This window comes from Delphinus delphis, chromosome 4 (genome assembly GCF_949987515.2).
Source record: "Delphinus delphis chromosome 4, mDelDel1.2, whole genome shotgun sequence".
NCBI classification, from domain to species: Eukaryota; Metazoa; Chordata; class Mammalia; order Artiodactyla; family Delphinidae; genus Delphinus; species Delphinus delphis.
The window spans coordinates 88,131,493-88,156,158 of record NC_082686.1 but is presented as its reverse complement, the minus strand read 5'-3'; the positions used below and the strand labels follow the sequence as shown (position 1 = coordinate 88,156,158).

At 37.8% G+C, this 24,666-nt stretch overlaps 1 protein-coding gene across 1 annotated transcript in view; it reads left to right on the top strand.

Moving 5' to 3' along the window:
* Window positions 1-19,453: 19,453 nt before the first annotated feature.
* Window positions 19,454-24,666, top strand: part of LOC132424195 (calcium-activated potassium channel subunit beta-2) — a 248,767-nt gene continuing 243,554 nt past the window's right edge. Inside the window, exon 1 of the mRNA XM_060009987.1 lies at window positions 19,454-19,475. The gene's annotated coding sequence lies outside the window, so the exon portion shown is untranslated. The remainder of the gene's footprint in view (window positions 19,476-24,666) is intronic.

The window sequence follows — 24,666 nt, the reverse complement described above, 5'->3', positions numbered from 1 at the left end:
AGCACAGGTCACTATCCACACCTCCCCTCCCGGGAGCCTGTGCAGCCCACCACTGCCAGGGTCCCGTGATCCAGGGACAACTTTCCCAGGAGAACGCACGGCGCACCTCAGGCTGGTGCAAGGTCATGCTGGCCTCTGCCGACACAGGCTCGCCCCGCATCCATGCCTCTCCCTCCCCCCAGCCTGAGTGAGCCAGAACCCCCTAATCAGCTGTTCCTTTAACCCAGTTCTGTCTGAGAGAAGAACAGATGCCCTCAGGCGACCTACACGCAGTGGCACAGCCAAATTCAAAGCTGAAACCCGGGAGCTGTGGGAACAAAGAAGAGAAAGGGAAATCTCTCCCAGCAGCCTCAGGAGCAGCGGATTAAATCTCCACAATCAACTTGATGTACCCTGCATCTGTGGCATACCTGAAAGACAATGAATCATCCCAAAATTCAATCGTTGGACTTTGAGAGCAACTGTAGACTTGGGGTTTGCTTTCTGCATCTAATTTGTTTCTGGTCTTATGTTTATCTTAGTTTAGTATTTATAGTTTGTTATCACTGGTAAATTTTTTTTATTGATTTGGTTGCTCTCTTCCTTTTATATATATATGTTCTTTTTCCTTTTCCTCTTCTTGTGAGTGTGCATGTATATGCTTCTTTGTGTGATCTTGTCTGTATAGCTTTGCTTTTCCATTTGTCCTAGGGTTCTGTCTGTCCATTTTTGTTTGTTTGTTTGTTTGTTTGTTTTTTAGTATGGTATTTAGCACTTGTTATCATTGGTGGATTTGTTTCTTGGTTTGGTTGCTTGCTTCTTTCTTTCTTTTCTTCTATTTTTATTTTTAATAATTTTTTAATTTTAACTATTTTATTGTATTTTGTTTTTCATTCTTTTTTTTTCCTCCCTTTTCTTCTGAGCCATGTGGCTGACAGGGTCACGGTGCTCTGGCCAGGTGTCAGGCCTGTGCTTCTGAGGTGGGAGAGCCAAGTCTGAACATTGGTCCACCAGGGACTTCCCAGCTCCACATAATATCAAATGATGAAAGCTCTCCCAGAGATCTCCATCTCAATGCTAAGACCCAGCTCCACTCAACGATCAGCAAGCTACAATGCTGGACACCCTATGCCAAACAACTACAAGACGGGAACACAAACCCACCATTACCAGAGATGCTGCCTAAAATCATAATAAGATCACAGACACCCCAAAACACACCACCAGACGCAGTCCTGCCCAACAGAAAGAAAAGAGCCAGCCTCATCCACGAGAACAGAGGCACCAGTACCCTCCACCAGGAAGCCTACACACTTACTGAACCAACCTCAGCCCCTGGAGGCAGACACCAAAAACAATGGGAAATACGAACCTCTAGCCAGGGGAGAGGAGACCCCAGACACAGTAAGTTAAGCAAAATGAGAAGACAGAGAAATGCACAGCAGATGAAGGCGCAACGTAAAAACCCACCAGATGAAACAAATGAAGAGGAAATAGGCAGTGTACCTGAAAAAGAATTCAGAGTAATGATAGTAAAGGTGATCCAAAATCTTGTAAATAGAATGGAGAAAATACAAGCAACATTTAATAAGGATTTGGAAGAACTAAAGGGCAAACAAACAACGATGAACAACACAATAATTGAAATTAAAAGTTCTCTACAAGGAATCAATAGCAGAATAACTGAGGCAAAAGAACAGATAAGTGACCTGGAAGATAAAGTAGTGGAAATACTACCATAGAGCAAAACAAAGAAAAAACAATGAAAAGAATTGAGGACAGTCTCAGAGACCTCTGGGACAACATTAAATGCACCAACAATCGAATTATAGGGGTCCCAGAAGAAGAAGAGAAAAAGAAAGGGACTGAGAAAATATTTGAAGAGATTATAGTTGAAAACTTCCCTAATATGGGACAGGAAATAGTCAATCAAGTCCAGGAGCTCAGAGAGTCCCATACAGCATAAATCCAAGGAGAAACACGCCAAGACACATATTAATCAAACTATCAAAAATTAAATACAAAGAAAAAATATAAAGAGCAGCAAGGGAAAAACAACAAATAATGTAAAAGGGAATCCCCATAAGTTAACAGCTGACCTTTCAGCAGAAACTCTGCAAGCCAGAAAGGATTGGCAGGACAAATTTAAAGTGGCGAAAGGGAAAAACCTACAACCAAGAATACTCTACCCAGCAAGGATATCCTTCAGATTCGATGGGGAAATTAAAATCTTTACAGACAGGCAAAACTAAGAGAATTCAGCACCACCAAACCAGCTTTACAACAAATGCTAAAGGAACTTCTCTAGGCAGGAAACACAAGAGAAGGAAAAGACCTACAATAACAAACCCAAAACAATTAAGAAAATGGTAATAGGTTTACAGCTCTACCAGCTTTACAACAAATGCTAAAGGAACTTCTCTAGGCAGGAAACACAAGAGAAGGAAAAGACCTACAATAACAAACCCAAAACAATTAAGAAAATGGTAATAGGTTTACAGCTCTACCAGCTTTACAACAAATGCTAAAGGAACTTCTCTAGGCAGGAAACACAAGAGAAGGAAAAGACCTACAATAACAAACCCAAAACAATTAAGAAAATGGTAATAGGAACATACATATCGATAACTACCTTAAATGTAAATGGATTAAATGCTCCAACCAAAAGACAAAAACTGGCTAAATGGATACAGAAATAAGACCTATAAATATGCTGTCTACAGGAGACCCACTTCAGACCTAGGGACACATACAGACTGAAAGTGAGGGAATGGAAAAAGATACTCCATGCAAATGGAAATCAAAAGAAAGCTGGAGTAGCAATTCTCATATCAGACAAAATAGACTTTAAAATAAAGACTACTACAAGAGACAAAGAAGGACACTACATAATGAGCAAGGGATCAATCCAAGAAGAAGATATAACAATTGTAAATATTTACGCACCCAATATAGGAGCACCTCAACACAAAAGGCAAATGCTAACAGCCATAAAAGGGGAAGTTGACAGTAACACAATCATAGTAGGAGACGTTAACACCCCACTTTCCACCAATGGACAGATCATCCAAAATGAAAATAAATAAGGAAACACAAGCTTTAATGATACATTAAACAAGATGGACTTAATTGGTATTTATAGGACATTCCATCCAAAAACAGCAGAATACACTTTCTTCTCAAGTGCTCATGGAACATTCTCCAGGATAGATTATATCTTGGATGACAAATCAAGCCTTGGTAAACTTAAGAAAATTGAAATTGCACCAAGTATCTTTTCTAACCACAATGCTATGAAACTAGAATCAATTACAGGAAAAAAATCTGTAAAAAACACAAACACATGGAGGCTAAACAATACATTACTAAATTACCAAGAGATCACTAAAGAAATCAAAGAGGAAATCAAAAAATACATAGAAAAAAATGACAATGAAAACACAATCCAAAACCTGTGGGATGCAGCAAAAGCTGTTCTAAGAGGGAAGTTTATAGCAATACAGTCCTACCTCAAAAACAAGAAACATCTCAAATAAACAACCTAACTTTACAACTAAAGCAATTAGAGAAAAAAGAACCAAAAAACCCCAAAGTTAGCAGAAGGAAAGAAATCATAAAGATCAGATCAGAAATAAATGAAAAAGAAATGAAGGAAACAATAGCAAAGATCAATACAACTAAAAGCTGGTTCTCTGAGAAGATAAAAAGAATTGATAAACCATTTGCCAGACTCATCAAGAATAAAAGGGAGAAGATCAATAGAATTAGAAATGAAAAAGAAGTAACAACTGACACTGCAGAAATACAAAGGATCAGGAGAGATTACTACAAGCAACTATATGACAATAAAATGGACAACCTGGAAGAAATGGACAGATTCTTAGAAAAGCACAACCTTCCGAGACTGAACCAGGAAGAAATAGAAAACATAAACAGACCAATCACAAGCACTGAAATTGAGACTATGATGAAAAATCTTCCAACAAGCAAAAGCCCAGGACCAGATGGCTTCACAGGCGAATTCTATCAAACATTGGAGAAGAGCTAACACCTGTCCTTCTCAAACTCCTCCAAAATATAGCAGAGTGAGGAACACTCCCAAACTCATTCTACAAGGCCACCATCACCCTGATACCAAAACCAGACAAGAATGTCACAAAGAAAGAAAACTACAGGCCAATATCACTGATGAACATAGTTGCAAAAACCCTCAACAAAATACTAGCAAGCAGAATCCACTAGCACATTCAAAGGATCATAAAACATGATCAAGTGGAGTTTATCCCAGGAATACAAGGATTCTTCAATATATGCAAATCAATCAATGTGATAAACCATATTAACAATCTGAAGGAGAAAAGCCATATGATCATCTCAATAGATGCAGAAAAAGCTTCCAATAAAATTTAACAACAATTTGTGATAAAAACCCTCCAGAAAGTAGGCATAGAGGGAACTTACCTCAACATAAAAAAGGCCATATATGACAAACCCACAGCCAACATAGTTCTCAATGGTGAAAAACTGAAACCATTTCCTCTAAGATCAGGAACAAGATAAGGTTGCCCACTCCCACGACTATTACTCAACATAGTTTTGGAAGTTTTAGCCACAGCAATCAGAGAAGAAAAAGAAATAAAAGGAATCCAAATCGGAAAAGAAGAAGTAAAGCTGTCACTGTTTGCAGCTGACATGATACTATACATAGAGAATCCTAAAGATGCTACCAAAAAACTACTAGAGCTAATCAATGAATTTGGTAAAGTAGCAGGTTAAAAAATTAATGTACAGAAACCTCCTGCATTCCTATACACTAATGATGATAAATCTGAAAGAGAAATTAAGGAAAACTCCCATTTACCATTGCAACATAACGACTATAATACCTAGGAATAAACTTATCTAAGGAGACAAAAGACCTGTATGCAGAAAACTATAAGCCACTGATGAAAGAAATTAAAGATGATACAAACAGATGGAGAGATATACCATGTTCTTGGATTGGAAGAATCAATATTGTGAAAACAACTATACTACCCAAAGCAATCTATAGATTCAGTGCAATCCCTATCAAACTACCAATTGCACTTTTCACAGAACTAGAACAAAAAATGTCACAATTTGTATGGAAACACAAAAGACCCCGAATAGCCAAAGCAATCTTGAGAAAGAAAAATGTAACTGGAGGAATCAGGCTCTCAGACTTCAGACTATACTACAAAGCTACAATAATCAAGACAGTATGGTACGGACACAAAAAACAGAAATATAGATCAATGGAACAGGATAGATAGCCCAGAGATAAACACATGCACATATGGTCACCTTATCATTGATAAAGGAGGCAAGAATATGCAACGGAGAAAAGACAGTCTCTTCAATAAGTGGTGCTGGGAAAACTGGACAGCTACATGTAGAGAGTGGCATGGACATACACTACCAAACGTACAATAGATAGCTAGTGGGAATCAGCCACATAGCACAGGGAGATTAGCTTGTTTCTTTGTGACCACCTAGAGGGGTTGGATAGGGAGAGTGGGAGGGAGATGCAAGATGGAGGAGATATGGGGATATATGTATATGTATAGCTGACTCACTTTGTTGTAAAGCAGAAACTAACACACCATTGTAAAGCAATTATACTCCAATAAAGTTGTTTAAAAATTTTTCAAATTAAAAAATTAATAAATGCTAGCCTAGGGACATAGCAAGTGATATTCAGTAGAATGAAGTCTTGTGACTAGGGTAAGTAACATTTGAATCAATGACATCTCAAAGAGTTCAGTGAAGAAATCTGCAACATTTTTACAAATCTTTCTTTGGGCTTATTTTTACTGCATTTTTTTTCTGCCCTTCAGTCTGTTCTGTCTTCCCTTTTCCAAAGAACTGGTCTGTATTTTTTATCGTATTCAGTTTTTAGTATATTGGTTTTAAAACACCAAGTAACGGTGATTTTTAAAAGGCAATAAGGGGATGAGATCAAAGGAAGTGGAACAGACCTTGAATCTTTCTTTTTTTTTTTGTGGTACACGGGCCTCTCACTGTTGTGGCCTCTCCCATTGCGGAGCACAGGCTCCGGATGCGCAGGCTCAGCGGCCATGGCTCACGGGCCCAGCCGCTCCGCGGCATGTGGGATCTTCCCGGACCGGGGCATGAACCCATGTCCCCTGCATCGGCAGGCGGACTCTCAACCACTGTGCCACCAGGGAAGCCCCCTTGAATCTTTTTTAAGATAGAAGAAACAAATTAGTCCCCAGTACTTTGATAAGTGGAGCTAGTTGGCATAAAATTAAAGGTCATAGATGAATAAATGTCTGTCCTAGGTAATGAAGAAAGTAGTTTAGGGACCTGATAAAGGCCCTGTGTACCAAATTTTCTAGAATAGAACTGGATAATTCAGTCTCTAAGCAGTTTTTTATTACCCCCCAAAAGGAACGGTAATAGCAATTGTATGGTTTTGAAGGGATCAGCAAAGTGAATGTAGTGATTGTGAGACTTCCAATTGAAAGTAAAATCTGAAGTTTTCTAAGTCATTCTAGGCCCTGTCAGAGATAGTGTTTGATCAGTAAGCCATCACTTATTAAATGAAAGGCCAGCACGCATCAATCAAACTCAGCAGAATATGCAGAGGGAAGAGAAGCTGAAGCAACTTCCCAGGAGCCCCATGGGTCTATTTGAAACCAAGTGAATTCTGTGACCTCATATCAAGGAGGGCAAGCGTATGAAATTCCTTTGGAATTACTCAATAAAGTTCTTACATAGACAGCCTGATTTGGTCAGATGCCTCCTGTGTATATGAATATAAGGAATCCCATTTAGTCTCAGTTAAAAACTAAAGAGCGAGTCAGCAATTAGTTTTACAGAAGGATGCTCCAATTATTTATTTGCTTTTCACTTCTGGTAACCTGCCATATTTCCATCTTTGGGGATTTCTAAAGCCTTGGTTAGGCCCAGAAGACAAAATCACTCTCACCATCTCTTTTGAAGTAATGAATACTGCTTGTGGATACATCATTTTTTAAAATGGTATTTAAGTGTAAAAAGTTAAAAATATCATATGACCTATGTAAGTGCCTTGAATATGTCAAAATGAGCAGAAGCAATTCAACAGCTTTCTTCTGCATATTGCTTTAAACGTTATCAAATGTCCTTTTACTTTGTTCTCACAGCACCTGTATGAGCTGGCCATGACATATTAGTATTTCCATATTACAGATGGGAAAATTGAATGTTCATGACTTTTCCAAAGGAGCCATAGTTCAAAAATGGCAGCCATGATACTGAAACCCAGATTTTCCAACTACAAATCCAGTGTCCTTGCCTCTAAACCAGGCTTCTAAAGAAGTATTACTGGAAGTTTCTTATTAGGATATTCACTCCCACTTGTTTTCTGCCTTTTTTTAAGGACCCACGAGGGTGGCTATAAGGAGTTCAAACTGTTGTAGCTGGTCAGTGAGGCGATATGTCTTTACTGAGCATGTGCTAATTTCTACGCACTTGCTAATTGTGCTAATAAATGAGGTTACAAAGTAAAAAGACACATCCAACCCAGCTTCACCCCTTAGTAAAAGAGATACAAATAACTGTAATAAAATGTGTCACATTTAAAATACTGACATGAGGTGAGGGGGTGGTGGTGGGATGAATTGGGAGATTGGGATTGACATATATACACTAATATGTATAAAATAACCAGTAAAAACCTGCTGTATAAAAATAAAATAAAATTCAAAATAAAATAAAATACTGACATGAGTAGAAGAGGAAAGCCTGACTCATTCTGGATGGAGTCAGGCAAGACTTCCCTGAGAGCGTGATAGTTGAAATGAGTTTTAAAGTTAAAGGAATATGATGTATATGATGTTGATTTCCATATGGTACATTTTACATGCCTAGATAAACTGGACAATTGAGTAAATTACAAAGATTATTAAAAATTGTGCATGTTGAATTAGGAGAAAGCAATTAAACCTGTGCTAAGAACTACAAAGCACATTAGCTATTTCTCATTCCCCTTGGAAAAGTAGCATCTGGAGCAGAAGTTTTGAGGAATAGTTAGTCCAACCATCAACAATTCGATAACTAATGCCCAGACAAATGAAAGAGATGGCAAAGCCATGTTTATAGGAGAACAAGAAAATCCTGCACACCTGCTCTACGTTACAATGGCAGATGGCAGAAGCTAGAATGGGAGACCACAAAAACTACAAGAAGTGGCAAATTCCATCAGGTGAAGAATCAGGCTCACCAACTGAACTCTTCTGTATCCATTCAGGGTAAATTTCCCCCTAGACAGCCTTGGGAATTGTAGTTAAAGTACTAAGGTTCGTACTCTACAAGCAGTGGTTGTCAAAATGTGCAATGAGTTATTAGCCAAGAAAAGCACCTCAGCAGGACACTACAGAATTTATATGAAATACCGTCTGCAAGGTAAAGAGTTCTTCTGGGTAACTTAACAGAGCTTCAGAAACATCTCTTCTACCCCAACCCTTACCCTCCCAAACTGTCAGCACACAATGGTGAAAACAAAGGAACAGACAAATAACTTAGCAGCTATGGACACAATTGGCATTTCATGAAGCAGAAGGCAAGTAAAATGCATTAAGAGCATCATTTGCCAACTACGCATATGGGTCATAAAACAAAAGAGAATTCATCTGTACACAAAGAGGCAGGTTTTGTCATCATCGTGAGTGGGCATCTCAGCAGGAAGTCACCCCATCACTGTTACTTGGAAGAATAAAACTAAAGGAAGCAAGGCAACAGAGGCCATAGTATTCATGGATTTGTTCATCTCTTCATACATTAATTCAGTTAACTTTTATTAAATGCATCTATGTGTCAGGCACAGTGCTAGACACTGGGTATACAAAAGAAAACAGGACCTCATTTCTGTGCTCAAGCAGCATTTCTCCAGAGCGATATTGGAAAAATGCATGGGCATTTATGGGAGGGTAGGAGCTGAGTCTTAAAGATGAGGACTTGCTCAGATGAAAATGAGAGGATAGGGATACGCAGGCACAAAGGCAAAAGAAGGCAGCCTGAGAAAAAGCAAAGAGGTATGAAACAACATCAACTCGGGGGGAACTAGAAGCAGATGTGGATGGACGGTGACCTATATGTAAGTTAGTTAAGGGTAGAAAGAAAGTAGTTTTCTTCTTTCCTATTTCACTTAGAATTTTATTGACTGTTGACTTTTATCAAATGCCTTTCAACATCTTTCAATAAGATCATATGGCTTTTTTCCTTGAATTTGTTGAAGGCTTATGTTGATAGATTGATAGATGTTGTATTTCTTGATTAAATATGACTTTGTCATGATATATTATATTTTGATACCTTGCTGTATTCTGTTTTCTAATATTCTATTTAGAATCTTGAATCCAAGTCATTAATGGTCCTGATCATTCATTCCCTCTTTGCACAGTTTTTGTTTCTTTTTTTTTCTTCTTCCAGAAATAACTTTATCCTGGTTTGGTACTAAATTATATTGACCTTATAAATCAAATCAAATGATTTGCTCATTCTTCTATGATTTGGGTTAAAAACAGCTTTAGGATGACCTGTTCTTTAAGGGTTAGATAACATTTCAGCCGTGGGCTTCCCTGGTGGCACAGTGGTTGAGAGTCCGCCTACCGATGCAGGGGAAACAGGTTCGTGCCCCGGTTCAGGAAGGTCCCACGTGCCGCGGAGCGGCTGGGCCCGTGAGCCATGGCCGCTGAGCCTGCACGTCCGGAGCCTGTGCTCCACAACAGGAGAGGCCACAGCAGTGAGAGGCCCGCGTACCGCCAAAAGAAAAAAAAAAAAAATTTCAGCCATGAACATGTGTTTCTGGGCTTTCTACTCATCTAGATATCTAATTTCTGGTTTGATCTCTTCTATGATGATTGCTTTATCAAAGTTTTTGTTTTGTTTTTTAGTCAGCTTTACCCACTTATATTTTGATAGCAAATCATCCATTTCATCTAAGTTTTCAAATATCTTGTTTCTTTACAATTATTTTAATCTTCTGTATTTACAGTTCAATCTTTATTTATCACTTTGATTTTATTTTTCTATAAATAGTATTTACATGAGTTGAATTTGTTTTTAACCCAATTTGACAGTCTCAGTCTTTTAAAGGGAAAATTCTGTCTGTTTACAAATCATAAAATAACCAGTATACTTAATTTTATGTCTTCCTTTCCACTTTATCTTATTTATTTTATATTATTATTTTCTTCTTTTTTTCTTTTTCCTAGTTTTGCTAGTTTAATCACCTTATGCAGTGTGGTGGATTTTTTTTCTTTTGTTACTTTGGAAGTTTTACTGTACTATTTCATTCCATCAGTGAATATCTTTCCTTTCCCCACACCCACTACTCTTAAACTCAAAGTATTTTCCCACTGGAACACTGTTTCCACAACTAAGATGCTATATTTCTCATCAACTTGTCTCTCCCCTGTCCTCTATAATATGAGATTTAAAATACTTGGTCTTTTCTTCCTTTCCCAAAGAAGGAGTCCTCTGGAATGCTTTTATCCATTCTCTCCCTCTCTGTTCCAGGCTTTTATCAGAATTCATTTTTCATTGTGACCATTTTGCCTCGTGTCCTCACAGAGCATTTTCACAGCATGTTACCAGTCAGCCTGTCCCTATCCAGTCGTGTGTGACTGTGTGAGGTGAATGTGTATGAAATGTCACTGCTTCCCAAGTCTTCTCTTCTGCTGCCTGCATTGTTTGTTTGGTTCCTTCAGTAAATATTCACATAGCAAACAAAGATCTATTGGGGCACTCTATTTTAAGATAAACTTTAAGACTCGACTCTCCATCTTAACAGTGACCAGCCAAACCTCTTCAATATCCAGTAAAATAGTTCAGTTGAAAAATCATGTAATTAGTGGACTCTCTCTCTCTCTCTCTCTATATATATATATATACACACACACACACACACACACACACATATATATGACTATGTAATCATGAATTATCAAATGTGTCAAAATTGTTAACATCCAAGCTATCATGAAAATATAAGGAAAAGAGGAGGGTTAATCTCAGCCTTTTTAAAACACAAATTTGACGGCATCATTTTTGCCTATGCTACCTCTTCTTGGTTCAGACATGCAAAGCCACTGTGTGCTTCTACTCTATAATTCTGGGGTAACAACTTATTTCCTAGATATCATAGTTTTTTCCTACTTATTGGGACAATTTTCTAGCAGGTGGTTCATAAATGTTCTAATGAAGAGGTAGTTTTTTCTAATTTTCACAAAATCACCATCTGGCCATGTTCATAGTTAACATTTCACCAAATTATCTTCTGTTCCACAAGCTTCATCCTCCAAAGGAAATGGAAAAGATAACATTAAAGATAATGTAAAGCTGTTTTGAATGGCTTATTTGACTTTTATAATGCAATGTATTATAGTAAACCTAGCTAAGACTTTTTCTTTTTGGTTAGTAAAATTCTGGGGAATTTTTCTTCAAAAACTGTATGATTAGTTTTTAAATTTCCCTGCATAAGTGATGGCTTTATGGAATACTTATCCAGTGTTTTCCATTCTGTAATGTTAATTTTCCATCTCCATAATAATAAACCCATAATTTAAAAAAACATTTGGGGACATTTTACACTTTTTTGATTGACTGCTGCTTCTCATTACATGTTTCCTAGACATAGTTGGGTCACACTATCAACTTTGTTGCTACCAAGTGCTTTGTGGAAAGCTTTAGGGATGTCAGTTCTGACACATGTCTCAATGATTTCAGGTTATTCTAAATTTCCTTCCTTCCTTGCATATTTTCTGATATTTCAAGCTCACTGCAAAAGAGCACACTGTTTTTAACTACCAGTCAGTGATCCCTGTTAAAAACATAATTTTAGAATTAGTATAATTTAAACACACAAAATAGGAATGGAATTAAAATCACTCACACACACACACAGTTTGAGTCACTTCACTGGCAGGAACTAAAATAAAACACGGACTCCAGTGTAAATTAACATTTGATTAAGTGCAATTTTGACAGGATGTTGATCTGATTTGTGAGTGGGCGATTTTTGTGTGTGTGACATTTAAAAATCACTGAATCGTAGAAAGATGACAAACTCCTTTTTCATATAACAAGCAACATAGGTCTCTTCTAACTTGTCAAGAAATGCTCCCACCCTTCGTATTAGCACCACTGGTTCTCACTGAAGACATGTGCTCTATTCATTTTGATGAATGCCATAAGAATTCCTTGAAGACAAGGAAAGTTCCAGATTTCCAGTGACTTCCAGTTTCCAGTGACTTCCACAAAACAAAACAAAATGTTTTGTTTGCTAAGCTTATCTGGACAAGTTTCAGGTTTAATGATGGGAAAGCAATTCTAGTAATTTATGTATGTGCTAAAAACTTTGCAAAACACAAAAATTCAAAACTCCTGCCCCCAATATTATTAAGCAAATTGGTTTTCCAGAAAGACACAGCAGATTTAACTTGTGGATTTGTATATTCCTGGTATACAACAGAATTCCCCAAGAGTAGGCATGCCCCAGGTTTCAAAGGACCTCGTTGGGGAGAGACTGCTCTGAGCCATAGGAACACCGTGAATGTAAGCCCCAGGCTTTGCAGCCGGTCTTCACTTCCCTCCCCCGACAAGGGGAAAAGACATTTCCACTTCAGGAAACCGAAACAAAATTCCAACATTAGTAACCCTCTTCCTTTGCCTCCTTTCTCTCCCCTCTTGTTCTATGACACTTGACTTCCCTTCAGTCCCCAAAGCAAAAAGAAAGTCAAATAAACCTCTCTGTGTGAAAGGGAGGAACAAAGCACCCTTTTCCCACCACAATGAATACCCTGCTCTGGGCAGGTCAGACCCCAGGGGTGGAACTCTGAAATAGTACAACCCTTCAAGACAGCAGCTTAGCAATACGTACCAAAAGCCCCTGGTATGTTCACACATTTCAGGCCAATGATCCAGATACGAAACCCTATCTTAAATAAATATAATCAGAGATGTAGACAAAGATTTATGTAAAAAGACCTTCAGCAGAGCACTATGCTAATGAAAAATAAAAATCACCTGGGTGTTTAACAATGGCTTTCTTAAATAATTTAGGGAAGATTCATATGGTAAGATATTATGCATCCATTAAAAAAGATTTGAAGATTTTAAAATAACGTGGAAAACATTATAATATTAAGGAGAAAACTAACATATAAAACTACATATGCAATATGTTTTTTAAATATTGATAATACATATTAATATAAGTTACCTGTGGATTGTAGCATCTCAGGAGACTTTTCTTTATATTTTCTACATACTCCAGCTATTCAATCACGAGCATGTGTTACTTTTATAATCAGAATTAAACAGTGTTTTGTTTTCGGGTGGTAAACGGCATGCAGTGAAGCTACCATCATATCTTCATATCTAACCTATATCCTTGATAAAAGTAACTTTACAAATACATTTCAGTAAACAAAACATTTTTTATATCCATTTTAATGATTCTTTCCTTAAGTAAATTGTGAAATGTAGAAATATTTATTAACACTTTCCTAGATGTCCAGCATCGAGTAAACACTTAGAAATTCTCCAACTAATAAATAATAGATTTTGCTATAGTTTTGCAAAGCAGGACCTTTTACAATGAATATTCACACACTTGCTAAAAAGCATTTGTTTGTTAAATGATTCTTCTTCCACCCTAAGAATCTAGCAACGTTTAGTGAGTTATTAAAATATCCACATGAATGTAAACATCAACATATAAATCCTTATCCTTTGTACCCAACCTTGGAGCCTTCTGCATACCAGGGATTTTTTGTTCTGTTTTGTTTTGTTTTGAAGACAGATTAACTGATATTGAAAGCAGCAGATATTGTATCTAATGCTATATTGTGTAGAAGGTACATATACTGCAGCACCGTAAGTCATAATAGTAATAATAGCAACCAGCAATCATCTTCTCTTTGATTGCTCGTAGATACACTACACCTGGAGTGTCACATTGGTATAGTTAGTGCGTGTTTCCGGGAAGCAGGGAGATTGCAGCTAGGCCCCGGGAAGTAAGAGAATCCAAATGAGATAAAACTCCAACAACTGTCACTGCTGTATTTCATGCTTTATTTTAAAGCTGATTTATGTCCAATCCCCTGACAGCCTTCAGAAGGATGGAAATGCAGCCCCAATAAGCTGTCTGCCAAATGCAATGGCTCAGCCAAAGAATGATGGCTTCGGAAAGTTGGTTAAACTAGATTGTGCCAGTGCTTTCTCATGGGCGTCCAGGTGAGGGCTCAGGCATTTTTATCTGTTTGGTGGTGGGAGAGGGGATGTTAGGAGGATGTTTCTCCTATTACAAAAATTCAGGTAAATCAATTAACATGGATATTATATTACCACCTACCTCCTTTTCCCATTTCAACCACATGCATACAGAATGGTAACTTTTTGAAACCTGCTGATAGGACTAACTGCTGATGGAAGGGGAGGTTTCCTGCAGGAATTTCTCTCCTAATTTTTATGAAGACAGACAGAAACGCAGTCAAAGAATCCAAGAAAGAAATCCAAATCATGGCCTCACTAGATGAGTTTGTACCTACAGCCCATGGATCAGAGAGTCCTGTTCAGCTGCCACAATTAGTATAGAACTACATTCAGTGTTGAATCTGTAATTAGAAGAATTCTGAAAATCTATAGTTTATCTTTTAAAAAGGTTTACCAACTCGACCTTAAAAATATAAAAAGCTGCAAAACCAAAGATAAAAAAACAGGCATGAGTGTTTGCAATATGGGAAGAGAAAAAAATATACTGGTAAGGTCCAATTTATACTTTTCATTTTTACAGTTTTAAAAAATTCTTCTGGTGCTTATATTTCTAGGAGAAATATTAGGAGCAAAGTGTAAAGTTTCATGATATAAAAATAATACTGGATTATGAGTTAGAAGACATACTTACAGGCTATGTGATCTTGGGGAAATCATTTAACCTCTCTCATCCTCAATTTCTCCAGATGGAAATGGAACTAATAATATTTGCCCTGACTCTCAGTAGCTTTGTTCTGAGCATCAAATATGATGTGTGTGAATATATTCTGTAAATGTAAAGTTTTAGGAATTCTCATTCCATTAGTAAACTTTTAAAAATCTCTGATAAGAAGGAAAATCTTTATGAAAAGTGTTATAGACAAATGAAAGGCACTTCATTCTGTCTTGGAAATCAGACACTGTGCTTTAAATATCAGATTTTCATCAACTGTTTTCTTTTAACTACTTTCTAGCCTAAAACTTCACGTTTATTCTAGAGAATGTCTCTTTTATGGATCTAAACTGGGACTTCAGAGTAAGTCAGCTTCAGCTTTCACAGGAATATAACAGGAAGGAAGCAGTTTCTAAACTAACTTTCCTATTGTTCCTAGAAAAATAGTCACAACAGGGCAAAAGCAGTTACTCTCTGTATTATTCAGAGCATAAATTATATACTCAAAAATATAATTAGCACTTGTATCTGTGACAAATAACTACACTTTCTGGTTATGTATCTATCAAATTTTCATTTTAATAGTGATGACAATAAAATTATGCATTCATCATTCCATTCATTAAATCGCTTAACTTGCAACTGTGCATGTAAACTGCAAATTCTCTGCATATGTGATCGCATCACTCTCACCCAGGCTCCAGTTCTCAACCTAATATTTGTTAACATACACACATTCTTTCCAGAACAAGGTTTTTTTTTTTTTTTTTTTGCGGCACGCGGGCCTCTCACTGCTGTGGCCTCTCCGGTTGCGGAGCACAGCCTCCGGACGCGCAGGCTCAGCGGCCATGGCTCACGGGCCCAGCCGCTCCGCGGCATGTGGGATCTTCCCGGACCGGGACACGAACCCGCGTCCCCTGCATCGGCAGGCGGACACTCAACCACTGCGCCACCAGGGAAGCCCCCGAACAAGTTTTTTTTAATGTGCCTTCAGTGAGCAGATGCCGTCAAAAATGTTATCAAGTTACGGATGCACAGAGTACTCTCGCTGAATGTGTTTGGTAATAGAGTTCTGAACTACCACTTCAGTTCCTGCCTTCTACTGCCCCAAACTTCATTCTCCAGGGAACCATCCAAAAAAGCAATGCTATGAATTACTAAATTCAATCCTCAGATCAGCTGTTTTTGAAATGGTAGAACACACTTTTAACAAATCCAGCATAGGTTCTCTCTTGTTGAAGAAGGTGTGAGCGCCAAAGATACTTTATTATCTGAAACTTCATTATAGGGAGGGAACTAAGGCGACAGTTATTGGAATGTGATCCAGAAAGCAAAACAAAAACAAGAAATTCTATCTTATATGATTCAACAAGAGAAATTCTTCTCTCTCCCAGGCCCCCTCTCTCTTTGCTAGCCATGCCTCCTTTCTTCCCTCCTCTTTCCTATCATACCTCTTACCTCCTCTCTAATCATTCATCTCCATCTCTCTTCCTGATCAGTAAAAACTAGCACTTATTTTAGTATTTCTATTCACAAGGGCTTCTACTCCTCCCTTAATGTGTACCCTGTCTCATTACCACTGCAGTCTTACAACAGCCATTCTGATCACCTCATTTCTCATGAGAGGCTCAAGTAGGCTAATGGAGCCAAGTTTCAAAACCAGGCATCCTTATTCCAAAGGCTGTGCACTCTTCCAACACCATGTCACCTCCAGAAATTCTTTCCTTCCCCCCTCATAGATCTCTTTCCCTCTTCTTTCCCTCCCTTCAGCTTCCCTTCCTCCTCCATTACTTCAACAAACCATCTTCCACCCCATCCCACTCCCACTAAACTGCCTTTTCCAGAAACCTCCTTCATCCTCAGAGAGGTCAAGTGGCCTTTGCTCCTTTGGGGACAGAGCCTCTCTAAAGCATCACTAATCATCTCTGCCCTAGCCCCATCCTCTTACTTCATCCAAGGATCAAAATATGGTGCTGTTAACGGTTTTTATTTTTATAAATTTATTTTATTTATTTATTTATTTTTGGCTGCGTTGGGTCTTTGTTGCTGTGCATGGACTTTCTCTAGTTGTGGAGAGCGGGGGCTACTCTTCATTGCGGTGCGCAGGCTTCTCATTGCGGTGGCTTCTCTAGTTGCGGAGCACGGGCTCTAGGCACGCGGGCTTCAGTAGCTGTGGCTCATGGGCTCTAGAGCGTAGGCTCAGTAGTTGTGACGCACGGGCTTAGTTGCTCTGCGGCATGTGGGATCTTCCCGGACCCGGGCTTGAACCCGTGTCCCCTGTATTGGCAGGTGGATTCTTAACCACTGCGCCACCAGGGAAGCCCTGTTAATCGTTTTTAGATTGTCATTTAACTCTTCCTTACATTTGAAAAAAATATTCCAGATACACAATTTATAATATTATTTTCCTGTCATTTTTTAAAGAGAATATCATAAATTCATTTTCCCTGAGATAATCCTTCTTCCATTATAAACTTTTTAAATGATATGCTTGCCTATTAAAAAAAAACACGGGATTTTTATAAAATGCTGAAGAATAACCTCCGAACAATTTCATTTTGGAATTTTTGTACTCTCACTTCAGTGGTGTCATTTACTGCAATTACAAACTGTGAAAATGTGGTACTAAAGGCAATAATTTTGTATTCCCCAGACTCCTTACAACTGTGAAATTTTATTACTCAGCTAAGAAAGAGTTTCTCTTGCATGATCATGAGGCTAGTGAAAGTTTTTGTACAAAACGCAAAAAATGATTTTTTTTTTCTATTTTAAGAACTGAAAATTTGAAAAAGCCTTCTTTTTGTCCTACTAACATAATGGGAACAGAATTATTTTTTGAAATTTAAATTACGGTATTTTCTGATTTTGATTTTGCCCCAGGGAAACCACTATAAGAATACTTAATTAGAATGAAACGTGGTTACAGTTTGTGATACAAGGAGATTTTTCCACTAGGTCACACTTTATTCTTGAAAAGAAATTGTGACCAGTCAAGTAAAAACTAAAATTCACATACAATCAGAGCATAATCAAACCAACATCCAGAAGTTTAAAAAAAACAGAAAGGGGGAAAAAAGTATCTTTTTTAAAACATCAGACTTCTGAGCAATTCAGATATTCAGTTCTTGCATATAATAAATAATGGATGCTGTGATCATAATAGTATTTCTAGATAACAAAACTACCAGTAATTAAATAGTGTTGATCTACAATCATTCCCTTTGAGATTTTGTTTTGCAGTAGTTTTTGTCTGTTTGTTAATCCCACCTCATTTTCAATTCTGTAGGCCAGTATAGTACATTTCCCTTCATATTCCATCTGCTGCTTTCCCTAAGCCCCTCCCCTGAAGCAGACCACTCTGTTTCCATAGTAACTAGTATATAACTATTGCTCCTGGGGTAGCAGGAGGGGAGAAAGAACAGCAGAAGAAAAGGACTAAATCTGGTTAGTAAGAGCATGACACATCCTCTACGTTACTGTGAGTTACCAAGAACTTTTTTCTGCTTCCCTGTTTGGAAAAGTACATAGAACTTTTCAGAGTAGCACTTCCAGCAAGTAATACCATCTTCTCTGACCAATGGTAAGAAATCCTTCTTCCACCTTCCATGATTATGACTGTCCAAAGTGGATCAAGGTAGTGTACACTTCCCCATCCCTTCCACCCAGCATTCATTCTTTCCATTTGGACAGTAGTCCAGGGCATATGATTGCTTCAAACTAGAACACAAAGCTCTGTAAATCAGTATGAAACAATAAATGCGCTCATTGATCCGTTCAGTCCGTTTGATACCTAATTTGAGATTTTATGTAAATGCATGCCCTGAACCCTACCTCAGTAATGATGAGAACATTTCCTATGGGGATTGATCCTTTTACCTAACTCTAGAGAATGCTTATTTTTGTAACTGGGAAGGGAAGGATTCCCTTGCTGGGAGTGAGAATTGTTTGGGGAATCCTAGAATGTTTATTCTCAACTTCACTTTCCATGTAAAAATACCTATTTGAAAAAGGAATTCTCTCTCTTATAGCTAAAAAGAATTTGGAAATCTGATCCAATAGGCAGGGTGGTGTTGGTCTCAGTCTTACTGTAAGGAAGTCTGAGCCCTCTCTCCCTTTTTAATATGAGAATTCGAAAGCAGTGGGGAAGTGATGCTGGACCTATCACAGCATTGCTAACAGACAGCCTATTACAGTATTTAATAAAAACAGAAACAGCATGCCTATCATAGGCTAATAAATCCTACCTCCTGCACGCTTTAAAAACAGTAAGAAGCAGCTTTAACGGAGCTTCAGATAACTAATTTCAAGCATGGCTGTCTAGCGAGCCTGTCACTCCTATTGTCCTTCCAAACTCTTTCAGACATTTTGAGCAGGGAGTATTAAAGCTATGAGTTAGCAAGGGTTGTGACATTAATGGTCCAGAAAGGCTTTAGGCACAAGAGGTAATGATAATTACTGATGGCTATTTGGAGGACTGCACTGGATCGCTGTCATTAAAAATTAAGCGTGGCTTTTGAGGAAGATGTGACAACTACCAGAGGTAGGATTTGCATGTAAAACAAAGGAATCTGTTGCTGTTTCGTGCTTTTTGTTTGCTCTGTGTCGTGTGGGTCGTGAATTGCAGCCAGGTGCGGAGTGAGAAGCAGGAAGGGCAGAAGGGGGAGTGGGAGACGGATCTGCTTAAAGCAAAACACAGTGGATACTATTATGTTTTATGGCAGCAATGCCTCGAGGACAAACTGGCTCCAGACTCGCAGCCTGCTGAGTGTGCATTCCACGTTGCTTTTCCCTTGGAGTAGAATGCTTAGAGGTCGTGGAGAAAACAGTTTCCTTCTTATCTATGTGGCCAGCTGGGCTGTTGATAGTGGTAGGGTTGAGTGAAGACTTTGGTGGCTGGGAGGCATAAAGGTCCGAGAAAAATAACGATGAAGCTGTCCTAAAGACTTGAAACCTGTTAGATAAATGTTTTATTTATTTATTAGCCATAGTCTAATTTTTAAAAGGGTAAATTGGAAGATTACAATGGATTTCCCTGATAAAGAACTACTTTGGATTTAATCTATTATAAAAGAAAATTGGGTACCTTCGTCCATTTTGCATATCGAAAGGCTGATCCACACTGTTTGTATGAATGGTTTTGCTAAAGCAGAGCAAGAGTTTTGCACTGAAGAAGGGGCTTTCTCTCTATTCCTGCTCTTGCTTTTAAACAACTGCCAGGGCTGCAGATGGAAATGGTGATTCGTTAGAGATTATGGACTTGACGTTTTAGCTTTTTTTTCTTTTTCTTTTCTAAATGAACAGGATAAAAGCACAATTCTCCTTGAAAGATGAGAGGGGCAGTTGGCTTCACAGTCCAGTGGATAATGAGTGGATTTGCAGGGAACTTATACTGCTTTGTACTTTATTATTATACTCTATCGGTATAGCTCAATCAGAAAAGGAAATATCAGAAAACGATAAGCTGAGATTTTTTTTAAGCAAAAATGCAATGATCAGAAACCAATGTTTCTCCAACTTGATCTGTGGTGCAAGTTTCAGTATTCATCATTGCATGTGACCCTCAGTGTGAAGTGGCAGAAACATAGTGAGTGAATTTCTCAGTGCTGTTGTGTTATTTCCCTAACAGACTTCACAAACTCCAAGATGTAAAGATGTTATTTTAGATTTTGAAAAACTATGTTCTGATGCACTGATTCGGTATAACAAATGGCAAAGATACATAGAATAATTGTATATTTATAAAAGAATGTAATATTCTTCAATATACCTAAAAGTTCTTTATTAATGGAGTATTAAGTAGAAATAAAAGTGAAAGACAATTATAGCATGTTTTCAGCTAAATACTAGAACCAAGGCCGAGTGGGGCTTATTCTCTTCTATGATGCAGTTGAGTGTGCACATTTGTGAGCATCTGTGTATATACTGCCATTCACAAACGTACAAAGTTGAAATCATTTCCCTGTAGCGGGTGGCATCTATGCTTAAAGTTGTGTGTCTATTTATCTTAATAGCGTGATGATTGCTACTGAACCACTCAAACTCTCTTGACTGGTCTTTACGTGACCAAGAGCACATGTCCATGAAACGACCATATAGAATTTTTAATGCAATTGATGGGTATGACTTCGTTTTCTGCTTCTATGTGGCTAGTGGAATGTGTGACCTTGACCTTGTAAAGTCCCATTCTCTAGCCAATTGTGCTCACCAGTCAAGAACTCATATATAGAAAAAGAGAGCTCATAATACATAAACAAAAACACACACACAGTTACTGCTGTCAGAAGTTTACAACTGAATGTTGTTTCTATTGTTTTCATTAATTTCATTCATTTGAAAAGGACTTTCACTGGCTCTGGTTTTATCAATATCTTCTGAATCTAATCACATCAAGCATTTATTTTAGAGGCAATCCATGACATCATAGTTGTCAACAGAAGAAATTATTTTGCTGTGGTCACGCCCCTAACATTTTACTGATAAACTAAAATTACTTTTCACGGTTTTTACAGATTTATGGGAAAAGTCTCCGTATGATATTTTGGTGGTGTATTTGTCTATACTGGACCCCCACAGCATGAAGAATATAGGGGAAATATGCTAATTCTTTTCTTCCTTTGGTGGGGAAAGCCAAACCAAGTACTTTAGTCAAAGCAACCTGCTTTGTGTCACAAATTAATTTCATTACCTGTTTACATAAATAGATACCAACCAAAACATTTCCAAATATCCTTTCCTTTTAGTTTCTGCTACATCTAGTAAAAAAAAAACCAACAATGCTCCAGTTATACTGAAAGCAAGTCTGGAATCTACCCTAACATAAAAAAATAAGCGAAGCTTTGGTCAGTCTTGTTTTCTCAGTCCCCATGGGTAGCACAGCCATCATATCAGTCACCAAGACACAAGTCACCAAGTCCAGAATCATTCTTGTTCTCTGTCTCTCTCATATACACACCCAGTCATCATTCTACTCTATTGGTAGATATCAAACCAGACATTTCTCAAACTAACACAAACTTCTCTTTGATTACCTCACTCCTCTCACCAAAATATGGAAATTAAATCTTCCAAAACTATTCCTGCTATTATATCAAATAAAAAAGCAGACTACAATAATGTACACATAATATAATCTTAATTTAAATATATATGTGTGTATGAAAACAAACTAGAAAAAAATGTACCAAAATGTTGGCAGTAGTTATCTCAGTGTGGTATCATTGATGTATTTTATTCTTTTTATTCGTCTGTTGCTAAATTTTTTAGGGTTGCTAATTTTTTTTTCAAAAAGCAGATATTATATTAATAGTCACAAGATTAACATCATCAAACTTTATCTATGTTTATGTTTATCTACTTTATCTACTTTATCTATGTTTCCTTTTTTAACTATGGTGCCAACTTTTCCCATTATCATACATTATATAATATACTATGTCTTCACCCCAAATTCCAAAGTAATTTTTTGGTCTATGAAAGACTGAGGAGAGTTTCCATTTCCTATCAGAGACCCTTCCTCCTTGGGTTTCTTGGTACATCATTAAAATCTCAGCATCATCCTTTCTCAGAGACTGACTTCAACTCTTAACTTAGATTTCTTAGAAAAAGAGATTGTCTGTGTGTGTGTGTGTGTGTGTGTGTGTGTGTGTGTGTGTGTGTAACTCTACAGATAGAGTATTTTTTAATATCCTTTGCTGGCTCCTCATTATCTCCTAAATCTTTAAATGCTGGACTGCTCCACGGCTCAATCATAAATCTCCTCTTTATCTATATACTTACTCCCTAAATGTGTCTCAAAGCCTTAGAAACTATCTATAAACAGCTCACAAATTCTAATTCTTAACCTGGACTTTTCCCCTAACCTCCATACTTACATATTCAGTTACTTACAAAACTTTTCCACTTAAATGCCTTATAAGCATCTCACACTTCACATGTTCAAAATCAAATTTCTGAATGTCCTCTTCCCATATTTCCCCCACATATGTAAGTAGAAACTTCATTCTTCTACTTGCTTGGAGTCCTAGATGAATCCTCTCTTCCCTTCCCACATTACAGAAAATCCCATTGCCTCTACCTTCAAACTGTACGTAGAATTCAACTACTTATTATTCCCACTGCAAATTATTATTCCCACAGAATACATTCTGTTCTGTACCCAATGCCAGTGGTTATTTCAAAATTGAAGTTGTATCATAATATCTTTTGCTCTAAAACCTCCAATATCTTCCCATCTAACTACAGATAAAAGCCAGACCCTTACAATGGGCCACAGACTGTGCATATCAGCAGCTGGGTTCCTCTCTGGCCCCTTCTGCTCCCACTCTCCCTTTAGCACTTCAGCCACACTGACCTCCTGGCTGTTCCTCAAACATGCCACACACTCTCAAACCCCAGAGACTCTCAAACCTTTGACTTTTCTGTGCCCGATGCCTGGAAAATTCTTCCCCTCCATAGACACATGACTCAGTTTCTCACTTTCTTCAGGTCTCTGCCAAATGCCACTTTATCAGAGAAGACTTCCCTGAAAACCTTGTTTCAAATCACCCCCTTGCACAATTCCTATTCCCAGTCCCTGCTTTCTTTTTCTTTATAGCATACCAAATTATCCATCAACATATTGTATGTTGAGTTCTTATTGCCTGTCTCTCTCCTACTAGAATGTAAACTCTGTGAGAGCAAGGACTTTGTTGTGTTCCCTGACATATCCATAGCACCAATCGTCGAATGAATAAATTGTTGAATGTAGGAATTGAATGTTTTCCCCCATTAGAACCATTAGTAGCATTAGGTTCCAACCAGAAGTTTTTCAACCTCAAGGTCTAATCTCTGTGTCATAACATCCTGCTGATTTTTCCAAAAAAATAAAAACAGAAAAGATACTGAACACCTTGAAGAAAGTCAAGGAGATTTATCAAGATGATTTTCTTTCTCCTCCCTACATGGGAAGGAAAAATCACATCACTGATCCCAATCTATGTCAAAGCAAATAAAAATTCAATTTGCCTCAATTTGATCTTATCCAAAAGATGACTTCTGTTTCAAAAAGGCATCTTCACAGATCTATACAAATGACTACGGACATAGACGTGTCCTATATTTTCTCTGCTCTTCTCTGGTGATGGGGGAAGAGATGGCAAAGCTAGGTTGAAAGGTACGGTTGGAATCAATATACCTTTCTGAGCCTACAAGCCCCAGTAGCCTATGTCGCAAGAGGAATCAATCAATAATAATCAACAACTGTACTATTCACTTACATTCATTTCTTTCTCTCAAAATCAGCATGATTTTAACCAGTCTCATGGTCTAGTTAACAGTGACCTCTCTACCATTCATAAGGCACATGTTTTCAAATAATTAAATTATAATAAAATAATCTTATTTTCCAAATTGGGTACAAATAATAATGCCCAATATTTCAAGAGTGCTCTATAGTCTAGAGAAGTAGTGTAGTTTGAAAAGGACACAGCACCGGAGACAAGCACAGGCTTTAGGAATAGACAGACTTGGTCTGAAACTCACCTTCTTCACTTCATGGCTGTGTGACCATGGGCAAATTTTAATCTAAACCAGTCTCAGTTTCCTCACTGGTAATGGGTGATAATAATACCTACTTCTTTGGGTTAAAGATTAAATGTGATAATGTATGCCAGTGCCCCATCAGAGTACTGGGCACAAAAGAGATGCTTAAAAAGTAATAGCGTTCTCTTTGTCATTTAATCTTTACAGTGTGC